This window comes from Brassica napus, unplaced genomic scaffold (assembly GCF_020379485.1).
Source record: "Brassica napus cultivar Da-Ae unplaced genomic scaffold, Da-Ae ScsIHWf_256;HRSCAF=428, whole genome shotgun sequence".
NCBI classification, from domain to species: domain Eukaryota; kingdom Viridiplantae; phylum Streptophyta; class Magnoliopsida; order Brassicales; family Brassicaceae; genus Brassica; species Brassica napus.
The window spans coordinates 179,530-204,348 of NW_026015880.1; the positions used below are offsets into that span (position 1 = coordinate 179,530).

Here is a 24,819-nt window from a genome sequence, read left to right on the forward strand (position 1 = left end):
AACCGATCAACAAGGCCGAGCTGTGTACCGGATCGATCCACGGATGGACGGAAAGGAGCTTAGACTGGATCCTCGACCTATCAGCCGAACTGACCGTACCGGATCGTCTCTCTCTCGGACAACTCGCCAATCTCAGACTGACGGTCAAGCCAGAAGCAACTTGGGCCGAGCCGGACAAGGAACAGGATGCGACTTCTCTTTGCTCGCCCATTTGGAACATACCGGCCGTATGGACGGACTGATCGATCAGTTTGATCAGTTCATGGACTTTGATCATCCGAATCTTTCCAAGGCACAGATTCTTCACCTCTCATAAGACTTAGGACGCTTGTGGTCGAAGATGGCTTGGAAGATGGACAAATCGGAACGGACGGATCAGCCCGCGACCGTACTGATCCTTACCGCGGTTTAGCCAGCTGGACACAAGCCAGCCGAAAGGTCACTTTGACCAGTCCGCAAATTGAAGAGTTTTTTTCTTTTGTCTTTCAAAATTCTAGTCAATGTCTTTAATTTTCTTATGTCTTTCAAACCTCTAGTCAAGTAGTCTCTTTGTCTCCTACTTGTACTATAAATAAGTGATCCTTTCTAATTAATAAAATCAGATCATTTTGGATAAAGTTTCTGAGTTTAAACTCTCTGTTCTCTTTAGAACTTGTTTTCGATTGTCTTGGTGAGTCATATCCGAGCAATTCACTTCTCAACTAGTTGGTCTTGTGAGTCATATCAAGCAACCAGTTCGAGATCTTCCTTGGCGGACTTGTGAGTCATATCAAGCGCCATTGAAGCCGGGAATATCAAGGGAACATCCGCAACCCTTGGGCGACCCAACAATCCATCAGTTCTCTTTTCCGGAGTTCATATCCTAAACAAATCCAGTCGAGGGCAATCCAATCTTAGGGTCCTTCACTTGGGATGGATTCGTCCTCGAATCAGAATCAAATGTTTCCTCGGAAACAAACTGATCCAACCACCATGGGTACTCTGCTTTCATTCAATCTTCGGTTTCCCATGTGATTATATCCTGACCATTACATTCCCAGACGACCTTGACCATCTGGACCGTCTTCTTCCTTGTTGCTTTTTCCATCCTATCTATGATTCGAACTGGCCTCGTTTCCAAGGTTAGGTTCTTACCAAGATCGTCTGGAATGGCAGGAAGAGCGATGTCTTGGTCCATCAGACATTTCCGGAGTTGGGAGACGTGGAACACATTATGAAATGTGTCCATCTTGGCCGGCAAGTCTAAGTTGTAGGCCACCATACCAACTCTTTCAATGACTTTGAACGGCCCCAAGTATCTCGGATCTAATTTCCGTCTCCCGGAAATTTAGACTCGTCCTTTGAAGGTAATCATTTTGAGATACACCACGTCACCTACTTGAAACTTGAGATCTTTCCTTCGTCGATCTGCATAGTTCTTTTGGCGGTCTTGTGCCTGTCTCATTTTATCCCTCAAGAACTTGATCTTTTCGGTCTCTTCGACAATCTCCGGACCAATCATGCTGCGTTCCCCAACTTGGGTCCAGCACAAGGGTGTCCTGCATGGACGCCCATACAGAGCTTCGTATGGCGACATGCCAATACTACTATGGAAACTATTGTTGTAAGAAAATTCCACCAGAGGTAGATGTTTTTCCCAGGAATCACCCCAGTCTAAAACACATGCTCGCAACATATCTTCCAATGTCTGGATCGTACGTTCAGACTGTCCATCAGTCTGTGGGTGATAGGCAGTACTCATGTTTACTCTTGTTCCTAAAGCTTTTTGGAAAGCTTTCCAGAAGTAAGATGTAAACCTTGAATCCCTATCTAACACTATACTTGCCGGCACACCATGTAGTCGGATGATCTCATCAATGTACATACGTACAATCTGATTGACCCCATCCGACTTCTTGATAGCCAGAAAGTGTGCTGATTTGGTTAGGCGGTCGACCACAACCCAAACCGCATCTTTCTTACTCCTCGTGGTAGGGAACCCGGTCACAAAGTCCATTGTGATGTGATCCCATTTCCATTCCGGAATAGGCAAGCTTTGCAATAACCCACTAGGCAGTTGATGTTCTGCTTCGATGAGTTGGCAAGTGGAACACTTGGCCACCCACTCCGCGACATCTGCCTTCATACGGATCCAATGATAAAACTTCTTAAGGTTCTGGTACATCTTGGTCGCACCAGGATGAACCGAGAATCTGGACTTATGAGCTTCCCTCATAATCTCTTCCTTTAGACTTCTATCATTAGGAACACTGATCCGACCGTTTACTAGGATGGTACCATCCTTTGCAGTCTGGTACTACGTCCTATCATTCTGAGCAACCTTGTTCAGGTTCTCGTCCTGACCTTGAGCCAACCGAATTTGGGTAAGCAGGTCGGCCTGATTGACCGCCTCTAATCCGAGTGCTTCAGACTCTTTGGTCGATGCGTTCAACCGTAGGGCACGGACCATACCGTCCAGGTCGTCCGCTTCTCATTCGGTTGATACGTCGGCCCTTCTCTGGCTCAAGGCATCTGCGACCAAATTAGCCTTTCCCGGATGGTAGGTGATATCCAGATCGTAATCAGCTACAAACTCCATCCACCTTCTCTGCCTTAAGTTTAACTCAGGCTGGGTGAATATATACTTAAGACTCTTATGGTCCGTAAGTATCTGAACCTTGGCACCATACAAGTATGATCGCCAAATTTTTAAGGCGAACACTTCCGCAGCCATTTCGAGGTCATGGGTGGGGTAGTTTCCCTCATGTTTTCTCAACTGCCTTGACGCATAGGTGATGACCTTCCCATGCTGGGTTAATATGCAACCTAGTCCTGTTATGGACGCGTCCGTATAAACCACATAGGGTTGGTCGGCCTCTGGAAGAACCAGAATGGGTGCGCTAGTCAACATGTCCTTAAGTGCGGAAAAGCATTTTCCACACTCCTCAGACCATGTGAACTTAACGTCCTTCCCGGTCAACCGTGTCATAGGCTGAGCCAAGCTTGCGAATCCTTTCACAAACTTTCTATAATAACCTGCCAACCCTAGGAAACTTCTAACTTTCGTGGCACTGCCTGGTGGGGGCCAATCCTTGATTGCCCTGATCTTCTCTGGATCCACCAAGACGCCCTGGCCGGACATAATGTGGCCGAGAAACCCAATGCTCTTCTGCCAAAAACTGCATTTACTGAGTTTTGCGTAGAGCTTGTGTTCCCGTAATCGTTCCAGCACGGCTGTCAAGTGTTTCCGATGAGATTCCTCATCCTTGGAGTAAATTAGGGTATCATCAATGAAGATGATCACTGATTCATCCAGGAAGTCTCGGAACACGCTGTTCACCATTTTCATGAATGCAGCAGGCGCATTGGTCAGACCGAATGGCATAACCACAAACTCGTGTGGCCATACCTGGTCCTAAATGCTGTCTTCCTAATATCATTTGGCTCTATAGGGATCTGATGATAACCCGAGGCCAAATCAATCTTAGAAAACCACTAGGCTCCTTTGAGTTGATCCAACAACTCCTCTATTCTGGGCAACAGGTACTTGTTCTTCACAGTAACCCTGTTCAACCCTCGATAGTCAGCGTGCTGATATGTGTACTGATGGACAGCCACGGACGTCCTGTGTGTGCTGATGGACACACACGGACGTCCTGTGTGTGCTGACAGACACACACAGACGTCCTGTGTGTGCTGAAGGACAGCAAAAGACAGCCACGGACGTCCTGTGTGTGCTGGCGGACACCCACGGACACACATGGACACACACGGACAGCCACAGATGTCCTGTGTGTGCTGAAGGACAGCCACAGACAGCCACGGACATTCTGTGTGTGCTGGCGGACACCCACGAACGTCCTGTGTGTACTGAACAGACAGCCCACGTGGGCCAAAATCACCAAAACAGTCCACGGGAAGGGCCAGCGTGCTGAGTCCAATGACCAACGTGCTTATATGTGTACTGATGGACAGCCACGGATGTCCTAGTCTCAACCATTAACGATGCCGACCAGGGATCAGCAGATGTTGCTTTTAGGACTCCGCTGGCACCTTATGAGAAATCAAAGTTTTTGGGTTCCGGGGGGAGTATAGTAGCATGGCTGAAACTTAAAGGAATTGACGTAAGGGCACCACCAGGAGTGGAGCCTGCGGCTTAATTTGACTCAACACGGGGAAACTTACCAGGTCCAGACAAAGTAAGGATTGATAGACTGAGAGCTCTTTCTTGATTCTATGGGTGGTGGTGCATGGCCGTTCTTAGTTGGTGGAGTGATTTGTCTTCTTAATTCCGTTAACGAACGAGACCTCAGCCTGCTAACTAGCTTCGTGGAGGCATCCCTTCATGGCCGGCTTCTTAGAGGGACTATGGCCGTTTAGGCCAAGGAAGTTTGAGGCAATAACAGGTATGTGATGCCCTTAGATGTTATGGGCCGCACGCGTGCAACACTGATGTATTCAACGAGTTCACACCTTGGCCGACAGGCCCGGGTAATCTTTTAAATTTCATCGTGATGGGGATAGATCATTGCAATTGTTGGTCTTCAACAAGGAATTCCTAGTAAGCGCGAGGCATCAGCTCGTGTTGATGTCATTGCCCTTTGTACACACCGCCCGTTGCTCCTACCGATTGAATGATCCGGTGAAGTGTTCAGATCGCGGCGACGTGGGTGGTTCACCGTCTGCGACGTCGCGAGAAGTCCACTAAACCTTATCATTTAGAGGAAGGAGAAGTCGTAACAAAGTTTCCGTTGGTGAACCTGCAGAAGGATTATTGTCGTACCATGGTTATGCGTTCATCCATGCCCAAGACTTCAGTTTTTGTTGGATCGTACGCATAGCTTCCGGATATCACCAAACCCCGGCACGAAAAGTGTCAAGGAAAAGGCAACTAAACAGCCTGCTTTCGCCAACCCGGAGACGGTGTTTGTTCGGAAGCAGTGCTGCAATGTAAAGTCTAAAACAACTCTCGGCAATGGATATCTCAGCTCTCGCATCGATGAAGAACGTAGCAAAATGAGATACTTGGTGTGAATTGCAGAATCTCGTGAACCATCGAGTCTTTGAACGCAAGTTGCACCCCAAGCCTTCTGGCCGAGGGCATGTCTGCTTGGGTGTCACAAATCGTTGTCCCCCCATCCTCTCGAGGATATGGGACGGAAGCTGATCTCCCATGTGTTACCCACGCGGTTGGCCAAAATCCGAGCTAAGGACGCCAGGAGCATCTTGACATGCAGTGGTGAATTCAATTCTCGTCATATAGTCAGATGTTCCGGTCCAAAAGCTCTTGATGACCCAAAGTCTTCAACGCGACCCCAGGTCAGGCGGGATCATCCGCTGAGTTTAAGCATATCAATAAGCGGAGGAAAGGACACTAAGAAGGATTCCCTTAGTAACGGCGAGCGAACCGGGAAGAGCCCAACTTGAAAATCAGACGTCTTTGGCGTTTGAATTGTTGTATGGAGAAGCGTTCTCAGCGACGGACCGGGCCCAAGTTCCCTGGAAAGGGGCGCCAGAGAGGGTGGAGCCCCGTCGTGCCAGGACCCTGTCGCACCATGAGGCGCTGTCTGCTAGTTGGGTTGTTTGGGAATACAGCCCCAATCGGGCGGTAAATTCCGTCCAAGGCTAAATATGGGCGAGAGACCGATAGCGAACAAGTACCTCTAGGTAAAGATGAAAAGGACTTTGAAAAAAGAGTCAAAGAGTGCTTGAAATTGTCGGGAGGTAAGCGGATGGAGGCCGGTGATTCATCCCGGTCAGATGCGGAACGGAGCAATCCGGTCCGCTGATCGATTCGGGCCGTGGACCAACGCGGAGACGCTGCTGCCTTAATTGTGGTCTGCAGCACGCACCTCACGGCGTGCCTCGGCATCTGTGTGCTCAGGGCATCGGCCTGTGGGCTCCCCATTTGACCCGTCTTGAAACACGGACCAAGTAATCTGACATGTGTGCGAGTCAACGGGTGAGTAAACCCATAAGGTGCAAGGAAGCTGATTGGCTGGATCCCTCACGGGTGCACAGCCAACCGACCTTGATCTTCTGAGAAGGGTTCGAGTGTGAGCAAGCCTGTCGGGACCCGAAAGATGGTGAACTATTCCTGAGCGGGGCGAAGCCAGAGGAAACTATGGTGGAGGCCAGCAGCGATAATGACGTGCAAATCGTTCGTCTGACTTGGGTATAGGGGCGAAGGACTAATCGAACCATCTAGTAGCTGGTTCCCTCCGAAGTTCCCCTCAGGATAGCTGGAGCTCGAAAACGAGTTCTATCGGGTAAAGATTAGAGGCATCGGGGACGCAATGTCCTCCACTTATTCTCAAAATTTAAATAGGTAGGAGGGGGTGGCTGCTTTGTTGAGCCATCCCACAGAATCGGGAGTTCCAAGTGGGCCATTTTTGGTATGCAGAACTGGCGATGCGGGATGAACCGGAAGCCGGGTTACGGTGCCCAACTGCACGCTAACCTAGAACCCACAAAGGGTGTTGGTCCATTAAGATAGCAGGACGGTGGTCATGGAAGTCGAAATCCGCTAAGGAGTGTGTAACAACTAACATGCCGAATCAACTAGCCCCGAAAATGGATGACGCTGAAGCGTGCGACCTATACCCGGCCGTCGGGGCAAGAGACAGGCGTCGATGAGTAGGAGGGCGCAGCGGTCGCTGCAAAACCTAGTGCGCGAGCCCGGGCGGAGCGGCCGTCAGTGCAGATCTTGGTGGTAGTAGTAAATATTCAAATGAGAACTTTGAAGGCGGAAGAGGGGAAACGTTCCATGTGAACAGCACTTGCACATGGGTTAGTCGATCCTAAGAGTCGGGGGAAAACCGTCTGATAGCGCTTATGCGCGAACTTCGAAAGGGGATCCGGTTAAAATTCCAGAACCGGGATGTGGCGGTTGATGGCAATGTAAGGAAGTCCAGAGACGTCGGCGGGAATTCCGGAAAGAGTTATCTTTTCTGTTTAACATCCTGCCCACCCTGGAAACGGCTCAGCCGGAGGTAGGGTCCAACATCTGGAAGAGCACTGCACGTCGCGTGGTGTCCGGTGCATTCCCGGCTGTGACACCCCCGATCGTAGATGACCTGAAATGACACGGTTGATGTTCCTCGATTGTCGATCTAAGGTTCTCAGAATATTTCCGATCGCCTTAGACCAACAACAAAAGAACACCAACGCTCCGATCGGATATAACCCTAGGCTTTTCAACCCGACAAAGCAATACGTGATAGTTAGTTCGTCCGGACAAGGACTAATATCATATGGAACCCGTACTTTAAAAAAAAAACATTCTTTATATTTCAATCAAAAGCATCTTACAAAATTTTTTATAAATTAACCTCGAGGTTTTCGGTCAACAAATCTTATACATAAGATATATCAAAATGACTTTGCAAGGATAATAAAACTACCGCTGGCTAATGCTGTTCCTTCCCGTCCTAGAGTATGGTCTCCCGCCTATTGGTTACCTGCATCACAAATGAGTCATGAGTAACTAGTTTACTCAGTGAGCCTAGTTCCGCACCCCAACATATATTAATAATATCTCAAGCTATCAACTTCATTTGTATGCAGTGGAAATATATTCCATATCTGGATATTTATATATAAGGAATATTCTTCCATCATTGTGAATCTAATCATATACCTGACTTCCTATTCCCGTCTCTCATATCATTCATATAATCATATATATATATATATACCAGACCCGAGAAACCACAAAGGCTAAACGAGTCTAGCGAGTTAGCATCACAATTAGATATTCAAAAATTGAACATCTAACGCTGCATGCAGTTACACGGCCTCCAGGGTGCGACCCCATCATCGTGTCTTCGTGACCTTGTTCCATATCGCAGGACCAATTCACGGTAATCATCAGTCATACGGGAATGTTTTGGGAGACTGGTTTATAAAAAGACTTCACATGATTAATACTTCCATACTTAATTATATTTAATACTATACATATGTATTAGTACTTGAGAACAAGTACTATGGTTTGGAATAAACCTCTATGATCATTCATAAATATTTAATAAGTGTTTACACTAAGTAAACACCTTACCAATTCAATATTGATCAAGAGACAAAGCCTATCCATCATCTACAATCAGTACGTTCAATCAAGAAATATTCATTCACTACTCATCAATCATCTATCTAGACTCACCTTTGATTCCATGAGACTGGCTAGGGAAGACTAGACTCGAGCTCAACTAATAACACTCCATTTCACTCCTGATTCAGAATGTGTGGATACAAGATCAGTCAGGTTGATTCCAACAGAAACTCTACTCAGCTTAGTTCAAAGCAGTTCAGTTCGGTTAAAGGATAATTCAGTTCAGCTAAGCCTTTAAAAAATATCTAAGGGACATAACTGAACCAAGATCAATCCACATACAGGTTTAAAAACTAATCTGGACAAGAAGCTTAACAAATCATTCCACTTGTTCCAAACAAAACTTCTCTGAACTAGTAGCTATGGCTTACCGATTTCCTCAAGCTTTAAGATGAAATTGGTTGATATAACTTCAATCTGAACACACGTCTAACCTGATCAGGACAAGATATCCATGATAGGTTCAAGATCAGAAACAGACCAATCGTTTTGGTTACCTAACAAGAACTGAAGCTCAAGCAAAACTGATCTCATAAAATCCATATGTTCTTACCGATAAAATCCAGACGTCATGTGTGTGATGACAGACACACACGGACACACACGGACAGCCACAGACGTCCTGTGTGTGCTGGCGGACACCCACAGACGTCCTGTGTGTACTGAACAGACAGCCCACGTGGGCCAAAATCACCCGAACAGTCCACGGGAAGGGCCAGCGTGCTGAGTCCAAGGACCAACGTGCTGATATGTGTACTGATGGACAGCCACGGACATCCTGTGTGTGCTAACGGACACAGACGGACACACACGGACAGCCACGAACGTCCTGTGTGTGCTAGCGGACACCCACAGACGTCCTGTGTGTACTGAACATACAGCCCACGTGGGCCAAAATCACCCAAACAGTCCACGGGAAGGGTCAGCGTGCTGAGTCCAAGGACCAACGTGCTGATATGTGTAGTGATGGACAGCCACTGACTTCCTGTGTGTGCTGACGGACACACACAGAGACACACGGACAACCACAGACGTCCTGTGTGTGCTGATGGACACACACGGACGTCCTGTGTTTGCTGACGGACACCCACGTGGGCCAAAATCACCCGAACAGTCCACGGGAAGGGGCAGCGTGCTGAGTCCAAGGACCAGCGTGCTGATATGTGTACTGATGGAGAGCCACGGATGTTCTGTGTGTGCTGACGGACAAACACGGACACACATGGACACACGTGGACAGCCACAGACGTCATGTGTGTGCTGACGGACAGCCACAGACGTCCTGTGTGTACTGAACAGACAGCCCACATGGGCCAAAATCACCCAAACAGTCCACGGGAAGGGCCAGCGTGCTGAGTCCAAGGACCAGCGTGCTGATATATGTACTGATAGACAGCCACAGACGTTTTGTGTGTGCTGACGACACACACGGACACACAAGGACGGCCACAGACGTTCTGTGTGTGCTGACGGAGACACACGGACAGCCACAGACATCCCGTGTGTGCTGGCAGACACCCACGGACGTCCGGTGTGTACTGAACAGACACCCCACGTGGGCTAAAATCACCCGAAATGTCCATGGGAAGGATGAGCGTGCTGAGTCCAAGGACCAACATGCTGATATGTGTACTGATGGACAGCCACGGAAGTCCTGTGTGTGCTGACGGACACACACGGACACACACGGACAGCCACGAACTTTCTGTGTGTGCTGACGGACAGACACGGACGTCCTGTGTGTGCTGACGGACACCCAGGGACGTCCTGTGTGTACTGAACAAACAGCCCACGTGGGCCAAAATCACCCGAACAGTCCACGGGAAGGGCCAGCGTGCTGAGTCCAAGGACCAGCGTTCTGATATGTGTACTGATGGACAGCCACGGACGTCCTGTGTGTGCTGACGGACACACACGGACAGCCATAGACGTCTTGTGTGTGCTGACAGACAGCCACGGACGTCCTGTATGTGCTAACGGACAGCCACGGACATCCACGGACAGCCACAGACGTCCTGTGTGTGCTGGCGTGCACCCACGGACGTCCTGTGTGTACTGAACAGAGAGTCCACGTGGGCCAAAATCACCCAAACAGTCCACGGGAAGGGGCAGCGTGCTAAGTCCAAGGACCAGCGTGCTGATATGTGTACTGATGGACAGCCACGGATGTCCTGTGTGTGCTGACGGACAAACACGAACACACATGGCCACACACGGACAGCCACAGACGTCATGTTTGTGCTGACGGACAGCCACACACAGCCACAGACGTTCTGTGTGTGCTGGCGGACACCCACGGACGTCCTGTGTGTACTGAACAGACAGCCCACGTGGGCCAAAATCACCCAAACAGTCCACGGGAAGGGCCAGCATGCTGAGTCCAAGGACCAGCGTGCTGATATGTGTACTGATAGACACCCACAGACGTCTTGTGTGTGCTGACGGACACACACGGACACACAAGGACGGCCATGGACGTCCTGTGTGTGCTGACGGAGACACACGGACAGCCACGGACGTCCTGTGTGTGCTGGCGGACACCCACGGACGTCCTGTGTGTACTGAACAGACACCCCACGTGGGCCAAAATCACCCGAAATGTCCATGGGAAGGGTGAGCATGCTGAGTCCAAGGACCAACGTGCTGATATGTGTACTTATGGACAGCCACAGAAGTCCTGTGTGTGCTGACGGACACACACGGACACACACAGACAGCCACAGACGTCATGTGTGTGCTGACGGACAGACACAGACGTCCTGTGTGTCCTGACGGACACCCAGGGACGTCCTGTGTGTACTGAACAAACCGCCCACGTGGGCTAAAAGCACCCGAACAGTTCACGGGAAGGGCCAGCGTGCTAAGTCCAAGGACCAACGTTCTGATATGTGTACTGATGGACATCCACACACGTCATGTGTGTGCTGACGGACACACACGGACACACACGGACGTCCTGTGTGTGCTGACAGACACACACGGGCGTTCTGTGTGTGCTGACGGACAACCACAGACAGCCACGGACGTCTTGTGTGTGCTGGCAGACACCCACGAACACACACATACACACATGGACACACACGGACAGCCACATACGTCATGTGTGTGCTGACGGAGCCACAGACAGCCACATACGGACACACAGACGGACAGCCACAGACAGCCACAGACGTCCTGTGTGCTAGCGGACACCCACGGACGGCCTGTGTGTACTGAACAGACAGCCCACGTGGGCCAAAATCACCCAAATAGTCCACGGGAAGGGCCAACGTGCTGATTCCAAGGACCAACGTGCTGATATGTGTACTGATGGACAGCCACGGACGTCCTGTGTGTGCTGACAGACACAGACAGACACACACAGACACTCACAGACAGCCACAGATGTCGTGTGTGTGCTAGCGGACACCTACGGACGTCATGTGTGTACTGAATAGACAGCTCACGTGGGCCAAAATCACCCGAACAGTCCACGGGAAGGGCCAGCGTGCTGAGTCCAAGGACCAGCGTGCTGATATGTGTACTGATGGACTACCACGGATGTCCTGTGTGTGCTGACGGACAAACACGAACACACATGGACACACACGGACAGCCACAGACGTCATGTGTGTGCTGACGGACAGCCACACACAGCCACAGACGTTCTGTGTGTGCTGGCGGACACCCACGGACGTCCTGTGTGTACTGAACAGACAACCCACATGGGCAAAAATCACCCAAACAGTCCACGGGAAGGGCCAGCGTGCTGAGTCCAAGGACCAGCGTGCTGATATGTGTACTGATAGACACCCACAGACGTCTTGTGTGTGCTGACGGACACACACGGACACACAAGGACGGCCACGGACGTCCTATGTGTGCTGACGGAGACACACGGACAGCCACGGACGTCCTGTGTGTGCTGGCGGACACCCACGGACGTCCTGTGTGTACTGAACAGACACCCCACGTGGGCCAAAATCACCCGAAATGTCCACAGGAAGGGTGAGCATGCTGAGTCCAAGGACCAACGTGCTGATATGTGTACTGATGGACAGCCACGGAAGTCATGTGTGTGCTGACGGACACACACGGACACACACAGACAGCCACAGACGTCATGTGTGTGCTGATGGACAGACACAGACGTTCTGTGTGTGCTGACGGACACCCAGGGACGTCCTGTGTGTACTGAACAAACAGCCCACGTGGGCTAAAAGCACCCGAACAGTTCACGGGAAGGGCCAGCGTGTAAAGTCCAAAGACCAACGTTCTGATATGTGTACTGATGGACATCCACAGACGTCCTGTGTGTGCTGACGGGCACACACGGACGTCCTGTGTGTGCTAACGGACACACACGGACGTTCTGTGTGTGCTGACGGACAACCACAGACAGCGACGGACGTCTTGTGTGTGCTGGCAGACACCCACGAACACACACAGACACACATGGACACACACGGGCAGCCACAAACGTCATGTGTGTGCTGACCGACAGCCACAGACAGCCACAGACGGACAGCCACAGACGGACAGCCACAGACAGCCACAGACGTCCTGTGTGCTGGCGGACACCCACGGACGTCCTGTGTGTACTGAACAGACAACCCACGTGGGCCAAAATCACCCAAATAGTCCACGGGAAGGGCCAACGTGCTGATTCCAAGGACCAACGTGCTGATTCCAAGGACCAACGTGCTGATATGTGTACTGATGGACAGCCACGGATGTCCTGTGTGTGCTGACAGACACAGACAGACACACACAGACACGCCCAGACAGCCACAGATATCCTGTGTGTGCTAGCGGACACCTACGGACGTCATGTGTGTACTGAATAGACAGCTCACGTGGGCCAAAATCACCCGAACAGTCCACGGGAAGGGCCAGCATGCTGAGTCCAAGGACCAGCGTGCTGATATGTGTACTGATGGACTGCCACGGATGTCCTGTGTGTGCTGACGGACAAACACGAACACACATGGACACACACGGACAGCCACAGACGTCATGTGTGCGCTGACGGACAGCCACACACAGCCACAGACGTTCTGTGTGTGCTGGCGGACACCCACGGACGTCCTGTGTGTACTGAACAAACAGCCCACGTGTGCCAAAATCACCCAAACAGTCCACGGGAAGGGCCAGCGTGCTGAGTCCAAGGAACCGTGTGCTGATATGTGTACTGATAGACACCCACGGACGTCTTGTGTGTGCTGAAGGACACACACGGACACACAAGGACGGCCATGGACGTCCTGTGTGTGCTGACGGAGACACACGGACAGCCACGGACGTCCTGTGTGTGCTGGCGGACACCCACGGACGTCCTGTGTATACTGAACAGACACCCCACGTGGGCAGAAATCACCCGAAATGTCCACGGGATGGGTGAGCATGCTGAGTCCAAGGACCAACGTGCTGATATGTGTACTGTTGGACAGCCACGGAAGTCCTGTGTGTGCTGACGGACACACACGAACACACACAGACAGCCACGGACGTCCTGTGTGTGCTGACGGACAGACACAGACGTCCTGTGTGTGCTGACGGACACCCAGGGACATCCTGTGTGTACTGAACAAAGAGCCCACGTGGGCTAAAAGCACCCAAACAGTTCACGGGAAGGGCCAGCGTGCTAAGTCCAAGGACCAGCGTTCTGATATGTGTACTGATGGACAGCCACGTACGTGTTGTGTGTGTTGACGGACACACACAGACACACACGGAGAGCCACAGACGTCCTGTGTGTGCAGACGGACAGCCACGGACGTCCTGTGTGTGCTGACAGACAGCCACGGACGTCCTGTGTATGATGACGGACAGCCACGGACGTCCTGTGTGTGCTGACGGACAGCCACGGACATCCACGGACAGCCACGGACGTCCTGTGTGTACTGAATAGAGAGCCCACGTGGGCCAAAATCACCCAAACAGTCCACGGGAAGGGCCAGCGTGCTGAGTCCAAGGACCAGCGTGCTGATATGTGTACTGATGGACAGCCACAGACGTCCTATGTGTGCTGACGGATACACACAGACACACACGGACGTCCTGTGTGTGCTGACGGACACACACGGACGTTCTGTGTGTGCTGACGGACAACCACAGACAGCCACGGACGTCTTGTGTGTGCTGGCAGACACCCACGAACACACACAGACACACATGGACACACACGGACAGCCACATACGTCATGTGTGTGCTGACGGACAGCCACAGACAGCCACAGACGTCCTGTGTGCTGCGGACACCCACGGACGTCCTGTGTGTACTGAACAGACAGCCCACGTGGGCCAAAATCACCCAAATAGTCCACGGGAAGGGCCAGCATGCTGATTCCAAGGACCAACGTGCTGATATGTGTACTGATGGACAGCCACGGATGTCCTGTGTGTGCTGACGGACAAACACGAACACACATGGACACACACGGACAGCCACAGACGTCATGTTTGTGCTGACAGACAGCCACACACAGTCACAGACGTTCTGTGTGTGCTGGCGGACACCCACGGACGTCCTGTGTGTACTGAACAGACAGCCCACGTGGGCCAAAATCACCCAAACAGTCCACGGGAAGGGCCAGCGTGCTGAGTTCAAGGACCAGCGTGCTGATATGTGTACTGATAGACACCCACAGACGTCTTGTGTGTGCTGACGGACACACACGGACACACAAGGACGGCCATGGACGTCCTGTGTGTGCTGACGGAGACACACGGACAGCCACGGACGTCCTGTGTGTGCTGGCGGACACCCACGGACGTCCTGTGTGTACTGAACAGACACCCCACGCGGGCCAAAATCACTCGAAATGTCCACGGGAAGGGTGAGCATGCTGAGTCCAAGGACCAACGTGCTGATATGTGTACTTATGGACAGCCACGGAAGTCCTGTGTGTGCTGACGGACACACACGGACACACACAGACAGCCACAGACGTCATGTGTGTGCTGACGGACAGACACAGACGTCCTGTGTGTCCTGACGGACACCCAGGGACGTCCTGTGTGTCCTGACGGACACCCAGAGACGTCCTGTGTGTACTGAACAAACAGCCTACGTGGGCTAAAAGCACCCGAACAGTTCACGGGAAGGGCCAGCGTGCTAAGTCCAAGGACCAACGTTCAGATATGTGTACTGATGGACATCCACACACGTCATGTGTGTGCTGACGGACACACACGGACACACACGGACGTCCTGTGTGTGCTGACGGACACACACGGACGTTCTGTGTGTGCTGACGGACAACCACAGACAGCCACGGACGTCTTGTGTGTGCTGGCAGACACCCACGAACACACACAGACACACATGGACACACACGGACAGCCACATACGTCATGTGTGTGCTGACGGACAGCCACAGACAGCCACAGACGGACAGTCACAGACGGACAGCCACAGACAGCCACAGACGTCCTGTGTGCTGGCGGACACCCACAGACGTCCTGTGTGTACTGAACTGACAGCCCACATGGGCCAAAATCACCCAAATAGTCCACGGGAAGGGCCAACGTGCTGATTCCAAGGACCAACGTGCTGATATGTGTACTGATGGACAGCCACGGACGTCCTGTGTGTGCTGACAGACACAGACAGACACACACAGACACTCACAGACAGCCACAGATGTCCTGTGTGTGCTAGCGGACACCTACGGACGTCATGTGTGTACTGAATAGACAGCTCACGTGGGCCAAAATCACCCGAACAGTCCACGGGAAGGGCCAGTGTGCTGAGTCCAAGGACCAGCGTGCTGATATGTGTACTGATGGACTGCCACGGATGTCCTGTGTGTGCTGACGGACAAACACGAACACACATGGACACACACGGACAGCCACAGACGTCATGTGTGTGCTGACGGACAGCCACACACAGCCACAGACGTTCTGTGTGTGCTGGCGGACACCCACGGACGTCCTGTGTGTACTGAACAGACAACCCACATGGGAAAAAATCACCCAAACAGTCCACGGGAAGGGCCAGCGTGCTGAGTCCAAGGACCAGCGTGCTGATATGTGTACTGATAGACACCCACGGACGTCTTGTGTGTGCTGACGGACACACACGGACACACAAGGACGGCCACGGACGTCCGATGTGTGCTGACGGAGACACACGGACAGCCACGGACGTCCTGTGTGTGCTGGCGGACACCCACAGACGTCCTGTGTGTACTGAACAGACACCCCACGTGGGCCAAAATCACCCGAAATGTCCACGGGAAGGGTGAGCATGCTGAGTCCAAGGACCAACGTGCTGATATGTGTACTGATGGACAGCCACGGAAGTCATGTGTGTGCTGACGGACAGACACAGACAGCCACAGACGTCATGTGTGTGCTGATGGACAGACACAGACGTCCTGTGTGTGCTGACGGACACCCAGGGACGTCCTGTGTGTACTGAACAAACAGCCCACGTGGGCTAAAAGCACCCAAATAGTCCACGGGAAGGGCCAACGTGCTGATTCCAAGGACCAACGTGCTGATATGTGTACTGATGGACAGCCACGGACGTCCTGTGTGTGCTGACAGACACAGACAGACACACAGACAGCCACAGATGTCCTGTGTGTGCTAGCGGACACCTACAGACGTCATGTGTGTACTGAATAGACAGCTCACGTGGGCCAAAATCACCCGAACAGTCCATGGGAAGGGCCAGCGTGCTGAGTCCAAGGACCAGCGTGCTGATATGTGTACTGATGGACTGCCACGGATGTCCTGTGTGTGCTGACGGACAAACACGAACACACATGGACACACACGGACAGCCACAGACGTCATGTGTGTGCTGACGGACAGCCACACACAGCCACAGACATTCTGTGTGTGCTGGCGGACACCCACGGACGTCCTGTGTGTACTGAACAGACAGCCCACATGGGCCAAAATCACCCAAACAGTCCACAGGAAGGGCCAGCGTGCTGAGTTCAAGGACCAGCGTGCTGATATGTGTACTGATAGACACCCACGGACGTCTTGTGTGTGCTGACAGACACACACGGACACAAAAGGACGGCCACAGACGTCCGATGTGTGCTGACGGAGACACACGGACAGCCACGGACGTCCTGTGTGTGCTGGCGGACACCCACGGACGTCCTGTGTGTACTGAACAGACACCCCACGTGGGCCAAAATCACCCGAAATGTCCACGGGAAGGGTGAGCATGCTGAGTCCAAGGACCAACGTGCTGATATGTGTACTGATGGACAGCCACGGAAGTCATGTGTGTGCTGACGGACACACACAGACAGCCACAGACGTCATGTGTGTGCTGATGGACAGACACAGACGTCCTGTGTGTGCTGGCAGACACCCAGGGACGTCCTGTGTGTACTGAACAAACAGCCCACGTGGGCTAAAAGCACCCGAACAGTTCACGGGAAGGGCCAGCGTGCTAAGTCCAAGGACCAACGTTCTGATATGTGTACTGATGGACATCCACACACGTCATGTGTGTGCTGACGGACACACACGGACACACACAGACGTCCTGTGTGTGCTGACGGACACACACGGACGTTCTGTGTGTGCTGACGGACAACCACAGACAGCCACGGACGTCTTGTGTGTGCTGGCAGACACCCACGAACACACACAGACACACATGGACACACACGGACAGCCACATACGTCATTTGTGTGCTGACGGACAGCCACAGACAGCCACAGACGGACAGTCACAGACGGACAGCCACAGACAGCCACAGACGTCCTGTGTGCTGGCGGACACCCACGGACGTCCTGTGTGTACTGAACAGACAGCCCACGTGGGCCAAAATCACCAAAATAGTCCACGGGAAGGGCCAACGTGCTGGTTCCAAGGACCAACGTGCTGATATGTGTACTGATGGACAGCCACGGACGTCCTGTGTGTGCTGACAGACACAGACAGACACACACAGACACTCACAGACAGCCACAGATGTCCTGTGTGTGCTAGCGGACACCTACGGACGTCATGTGTGTACTGAATAGACAGCTCACGTGGGCCAAAATCACCCGAACAGTCCATGGGAAGGGCCAGCGTGCTGAGTCCAAGGACCAGCGTGCTGATATGTGTACTGATGGACTGCCACGGATGTCCTGTGTGTGCTGACGGACAAACACGAACACACATGGACACACACGGACAGCCACAGACGTCATGTGTGTGCTGACGGACAGCCACACACAGCCACAGACGTTCTGTGTGTGCTGGCGGACACCCACGGACGTCCTATGTGTACTGAACAGACAGCCCACATGGGCCAAAATCACCCAAACAGTCCACAGGAAGGGCCAGCGTGCTGAGTCCAAGGACCAGCGTGCTGATATGTGTACTGATAGACACCCACAGACGTCTTGTGTGTGCTGACGGACACACACGGACACACAAGGACGGCCACGGATGTCCTATGTGTGCTAACGGAGACACACGGACAGCCACGGACGTCCTGTGTGTGCTGGCGGACACCCACGGACGTCCTGTGTGTACTGAACAGACACCCCACGTGGGCCAAAATCACCCAAAATGTCCACGGGAAGGGTGAGCATGCTGAGTCCAAGGACCAACGTGCTGATATGTGTACTGATGGACAGCCACGGAAGTCATGTGTGTGCTGACGGACACACACGGACACTGTTGTAGGCATGGGTCGGAGGGTCGAACGGACGGACGGACGGACGGACGGATGACCGATCCGCGGTTCAGCCTTGTCTCGGATGGATGGTACTGGCCGGCTCGTCTCTTGCTTGGGATCGATCCTGCAACAAATAGGAACCTTTAGTGAATTTTCAATAGGAACAAGAACAGAACAAGATATGATTCTTTTGGTTTTTATAGAATTGGATGAATGAAATCTAAAACAAAAGATAGTGAAAAGAGTAGATTGGCGGATGGAATCTGCTGCTGGACGTATGTCTCTCTCAGCAAGATGCCTAGGTCGGATAGGAGGATAGATATGGTTCCGGCTCTTGTTGGACGTGTGTCTCTCTCAAGATTCAGACAAGGAATGGAATGGATCGATGGACGCCACAAAGAACAATGGATCGGCTCTTTGATATGTCACACGGCTGCTCTCAATGTTTCACACAACTGGAAGACTTAGGGTTTCTTTGCTAAAGCAAAAACGATTTCATAAAAGACTTACCCGAAAAGTTGGCAACTACAAGGGTTTAAATAGATGTTCCTTACTGGACTTTAAAGAATAAAAGGGCCTAGACAAATGGCCAAAATCTTAATCGAAATAAAATAAAGAAAACAATAGACCGGTCGCGGTTTGAGATGTCCGGATCAGAACTCATAGTATGCTTGCTTGTTGCCTCATTAAAATCTTTCGGGAAAACCCAGTGGGACAAAACCTCGATAAGGAAAAAGAGTACAACACATACTACTCCTTCTGATGGTCGGCTATATCTCTGAACCGGAAGCAAGTTGGTTGGATGGATTGAGTATGAAGGTGGAAATGGTCAGGCCGGCTTCTTTCTGGCCGATGGAGGAGAACTGGCTCGAATGGACTGGGTCTGGAACCTCTAGTGGTTCACCGGTGTCTTCCAGCTTCAAGTCAGACAACTCCTGGATCAATAGTTGCTTGAACCCGGTTTGTTCATGCGCAAGCAACTCATGGGCAGCTTTGGCAAATCCAGCTCTTATAACTCTTGAACCGGACCTTGTGGTTGGACCTTTGCGGATAATGGGAACCTCAGTCGTGGGTACTACAACATGCCCTCCCTCTTGAACAGGTTCTGTCCTCAGAACATCTCCGTCAGCTGCAATATAAGGAGAAAAGTCAGACACATTGAACGTTCGGGAAACTTGGAACTCACCTGGCAGTTCTAGCCGGTAGGCATTGTCATTGATCCGATCGAGCACTCGGAATGGTCCGTCCCCTCGTGGGGCTAATTTGCTCTTCCTCTCTTCCGGAAACCGTTCTGGCCTCATGTGGAGCCACACCCAGTCGCCTGGTTGGAAGATAACTTCTGTGCGCCTCTTGTTGAGCTTTATCCGGTTCCTTTCAGCCTTCTTCTCCAAAGTCTCCTTGACTTGCCGGTGCATGTTCTTCACAAACTCAGCCTTTTTGACACCACTCTGGCTGACTTGCATGGCTGGTGGCAATGCGGCTAGGTCCATGGGCGTCTCTGGTCTAAAGCCATACACGATCTCAAAAGGGGAGAGATTAGTAATAGAGTGCCTTGCATGGTTATAAGCAAACTCAATGAAAGGCAAGCAACTCAACCAATTTTTAAGATTCTTACCCACCGTAGCCCTCAATAACTGAGAGAGTGTACGGTTTACTACCTCGGTCTGTCCATCAGTTTGTGGATGGCAAGTGGTCGAGAAAAGGAGCTTGGTTCCAAGCTTTTTCCACAATGTCCTCCAGAAGTGGCTGAGAAATTTTGTGTCTCGGTCGGACACGATGGTACGAGGCACTCCATGTAAGCGCACCACTTCCTTGAAGAAGAGATCAGCGGTTTGGCTTGCATCATTGGTCTTGGAACACGGAATGAAGTGTGCCATCTTGGAGAACCTGTCCACTACAACAAAAATAGAATCCTTGTGTTCTATCTTGGGCAAGCCCATCACAAAGTCCATAGACAGGTCGACCCACGGTGCAATAGGAATAGGTAAAGGCATGTGTAATCCATAAGGATGCGACCTGGATTTGGTTTTGAGACAGACAGTGCACTTGGCGCAAAGACTCTCGACGTAGCGCCTCATCCGGGGCCAATAGAAGTGGTCGGACAGGACGCTCAGAGTTTTGTCCCGACCGAAATGCCCCATCAACCCACCCCCATGAGCTTCTCTGGTCAGTAGATCTCGCATGGAACCATGAGGAATACACAGGCGTTTCTCCTTGAAGAGGAACCCGTCCTGCTGATAGAATGGACCCATGGCCCCCTTAGCCGTGTTACTGTAAAGCTCAGAAAAGTCGGGGTCAGTTTCATAAGACATTTTAAGTTGCTCAAAACCCATGATCTTAGCCTCCATGGTGGTAATGAGTGTGTGGCGCCGGGATAGGGCGTCGGCCACTATGTTGTCCTTTCCCTTCTTGTACTTGATCACATAAGGGAAAGTTTCCACGAACTCCAGCCACCTAGCATGCCTCTTCTTGAGTGTGGTCTGGCCCCTCAAATGCTTAAGAGTTTCATGATCTGTATGAATAATAAACTCTTTAGACAAAAGATAATGTTGCCAAGTTTCAAGCGACCTTACTAGAGCATATAGCTCTTTATCATAGGTGGGGTAATTGAGGGCGGCTCCACTCAATTTCTCACTGAAAAAGGCCACTGGCCGGCCTTCTTGGGTCAGCACGTCTCCTATTCCTGTCCCTGAAGCATCACACTCAATCTCAAAAGGTTTATCAAAGTTAGGAAGAGTTAAAACCGGTGCATGTGTCAAGCTATATTTAAGCTTGTTGAAAGACTCCTCTTGGGCAGGGCCCCAAGCAAAGGTTACATTCTTCTTGATCACGGAGGTCATTGGGGCGGCAATGGTACTGAAGTCCTTCACAAATCGTCGATAGAAACTGGCCAGTCCATGGAAGCTGCGGATATGTCCGATCGTGGTCGGAGTCGGCCAGTCTTGTATCGCCTTGATCTTCTCTTCATCAACCTTCAGTCCCTGTGAACTCACAACAAAGCCTAAAAATACCAACTGATCAGTGCAGAATACACATTTCTTAAGGTTAGCATAAAGGCCTTCTTGCCTTAAGGCTTTCAAAACCTGCTCTAGGTGTCCCATGTGTTCAGTTAAAGACCTGCTGTAAATCAAGATATCATCGAAGTATACAACCACGAATTTACCAATGTAAGGTCGGAGGACCTCATTCATGAGTCTCATGAAGGTACTAGGGGCGTTGGTAAGGCCAAACGGCATCACCAGCCATTCGTATAGACCTTGCTTGGTCTTGAAGGCAGTTTTCCACTCATCTCCTTCCTTCATGCGGACTTGATGGTATCCACTCCTGAGATCAATCTTAGAAAACACAACAGACCCACTCAGTTCATCCAACATATCATCTAATCTGGGTATAGGGTACCGATATTTGATGGTTATGTTGTTGATGGCTCGGCAGTCCACACACATGCGCCACGTCCCATCCTTCTTAGGCACTAGTAAGACCGGGACCGCACATGGACTAAGGCTCTCGCGGATGTAGCCTTTGTCCATGAGATCTTGGACCTGCCGCTCCAGTTCCTTGGCTTCCTCAGGGTTGACACGGTAAGCAGCTCGGTTTGGTAGTGGCGCGCCGGGTACAAGGTCTATCTGATGTTCTATGCCACGGACAGGGGGTAAACCGGCTGGAATCTCATCAGGAAAGACGTCCTTGTAACGTCCCATGAGGTCTTGTACTACGTCCGGTACTTCAGGAGCTTCTAGACCTGCATAGCAACCTTCCTTAAAGATCATTAGTAGCACCTGTGTCTCACGTTGTAATGATTTAAGCACTTGTCCGGAAGTCATGTATAGGTTAGTGTTACTTACCTGGCCGGACTGCGTCATGGCCTTTTGCATATCATGAACTTCTTGAGGGCTGAGAGGTGCTAGGCTGTGCTTCCTGTTGTTGTGGACGAAGCTATAGATGTTGGTGCGTCCATGGTGAAGAGTCTCCTTGTCAAACTGCCACGGCCTTCCTAGAAGTATATGGCCGGCTTGCATGGGCACAACATCACACTTGACCTGGTCTTGGTACTTGCCAATACTGAATGACACAACAACTTGTTCGGCAATCTTGAGCTCAGTCTCATCATTGAGCCATTTGAGACGGTATGGCCGAGGATGGGCAGTTTTTACCAGCCCTAGCTTATCAACAAGATACTTGCTAGCCACGTTAGTACAAGATCCGCCATCTATGATCAAACTACATACCTTGTGATCAACACTACATCTTGTGTGAAAGATGTTCTCCCGCTGGATGGTCTCTGGATCAAAGAGGGTACTAAGAGCTCTCCGGGTCACTAGCAGCTCGCCGGTCTCCGGGTAGTCGGTTACTTCTTCATCAGAGATCACTGCCGCGACCTCTGCCTCATCATGGGATTCATACTCGCCATCCCCCTTTAGGACCATTACTCGTTTGTTTGGACAATCCCGAGCGTAGTGGCCCTTGCCCTGACACTTATAACAAATGATATCACGGGTACGCAATGTTTGGGCTTGAGTCTTACCCTGCTCCGATTTGGATGCATTAGACGATTCAGCCTGGTTTGTCTTGAATCGGCTCTCAATCTCAATTGTCTTGCTCTTGTCGCCTTGCTTTGAGCCCGGTTGAGTCCACGCAGGTTTGCTGCGGTTGGTGCTGGCGGTCTTGCGCTTGATGTGCTGCTCGGCTTGCGTAGCAAAGTGCAGCAGGTCGTTGAAGTCTTCATACTGTTGCCTCTCCACCTTGCGGGCAATGCGGTCTTGCAGCCCTTCCAGAAATTGGGACATCATTGTCTCTTCGGGCTCGTCGGTCTCAAGCTTATTCCTAAGTGCCTCGAACTCCTCAAAGTACTCCTCCACAGTCTTAGTTCCCTGCGTAAGTTTACGAAAACGTTTTAGCACATCACGCTGGTAGTAAGATGGAATGTACCTCGCGCGAAGCTTGGTCCGCATCTCGGTCCAATTACGCGCTCTCCACACTGGCCCGGACTTGGCAACGTCTCGATCCCACCACGAAAGAGCATTGTCCGTCAGCTGGGCTGCTGCTAGGGCAACCTTCTTGGCCTCACTATATTGGTAATAGTCGAAGATGTACTCCATGCGCTTCTCCCACACGATGTAGGCATCCGGATCAACCTTGCCAGCAAACGTTGGGGGATGAAGCTTAAGCGCCTTGCCTCCCAACCAAGGCTCTTCCTCCTCTCGGTCTCGACCTCCTCTACGGTCGCGGCCTCCTCCTACTTGGACCCGGGGTCCTCGCGCGTTCCTCCACCCACCCCGGTTTGGCCTCTCTTCGTCCTGACTGCGCGTATCATCAGTACTGTCCTCGTCCGAGTCAGTGTCATGCGGGTCAGGCTGATTCCTTCCTGGTGGCCGAGGTCCGTTGTGTCTGCCTCCCTGTCGTAGCTGAGTAACCTCGGCGGTTATAGCCCTAAGGCTCGCCCTCAACTCTTCATTGTCGGCTAGGAGCTGAGCGTTTATGGCCGCTTGATCTTGACCTACATCTCCCATAGTTTCTCTGAAAAGATACTCTAAGAAAATTAGAGGCAAGAGGGATTAAATAGTAGCTTGGGGTCGGATACTTGAGTATCGACCAAGGCAAATTAAGTAAATGCTAAAATTTATGGAAAAATCGAATCAAGTTGAAAAAGGAAAGATGAATATCTTTTTTTTTTGATTTTTTTTCGAAAACTTGGAAAGAAAGTAAAACTTCTTTTTTTAAAAAAAAAAAAATAGAAAACTTGGAGAACAATCCGAAAATTAAAAAAAAGGAAAGTAAATATATATATTTTTTTTGAATTGTGACGGCTAGGGTTCAGAAAGAACTGAGTTTCGCAGGAAACTTCAGCTCTGATACCAAAATGTTGTAGGCATGGGTCGGAGGGTCGAACGGACGGACGGACGGACGGACGGATGACCGATCCGCGGTTCAGCCTTGTCTCGGATGGATGGTACTGGCCGGCTCGTCTCTTGCTTGGGATCGATCCTGCAACAGATAGGAACCTTTAGTGAATTTTCAATAGGAACAAGAACAGAACAAGATATGATTCTTTTGGTTTTTATAGAATTGGATGAATGAAATCTAAAACAAAAGATAGTG

The 24,819-nt window shown here is 51.2% G+C and overlaps 1 non-coding gene across 1 annotated transcript; it reads left to right on the forward strand.

The window, feature by feature from the left end:
- The first annotated feature begins 4,943 nt into the window (after positions 1-4,943).
- On the forward strand, positions 4,944-5,099 carry LOC125601441. The gene has a single exon (XR_007334252.1). It is a non-coding gene; the product is annotated as a 5.8S ribosomal RNA (ribosomal RNA).
- The last annotated feature ends 19,720 nt before the right edge of the window (positions 5,100-24,819 follow it).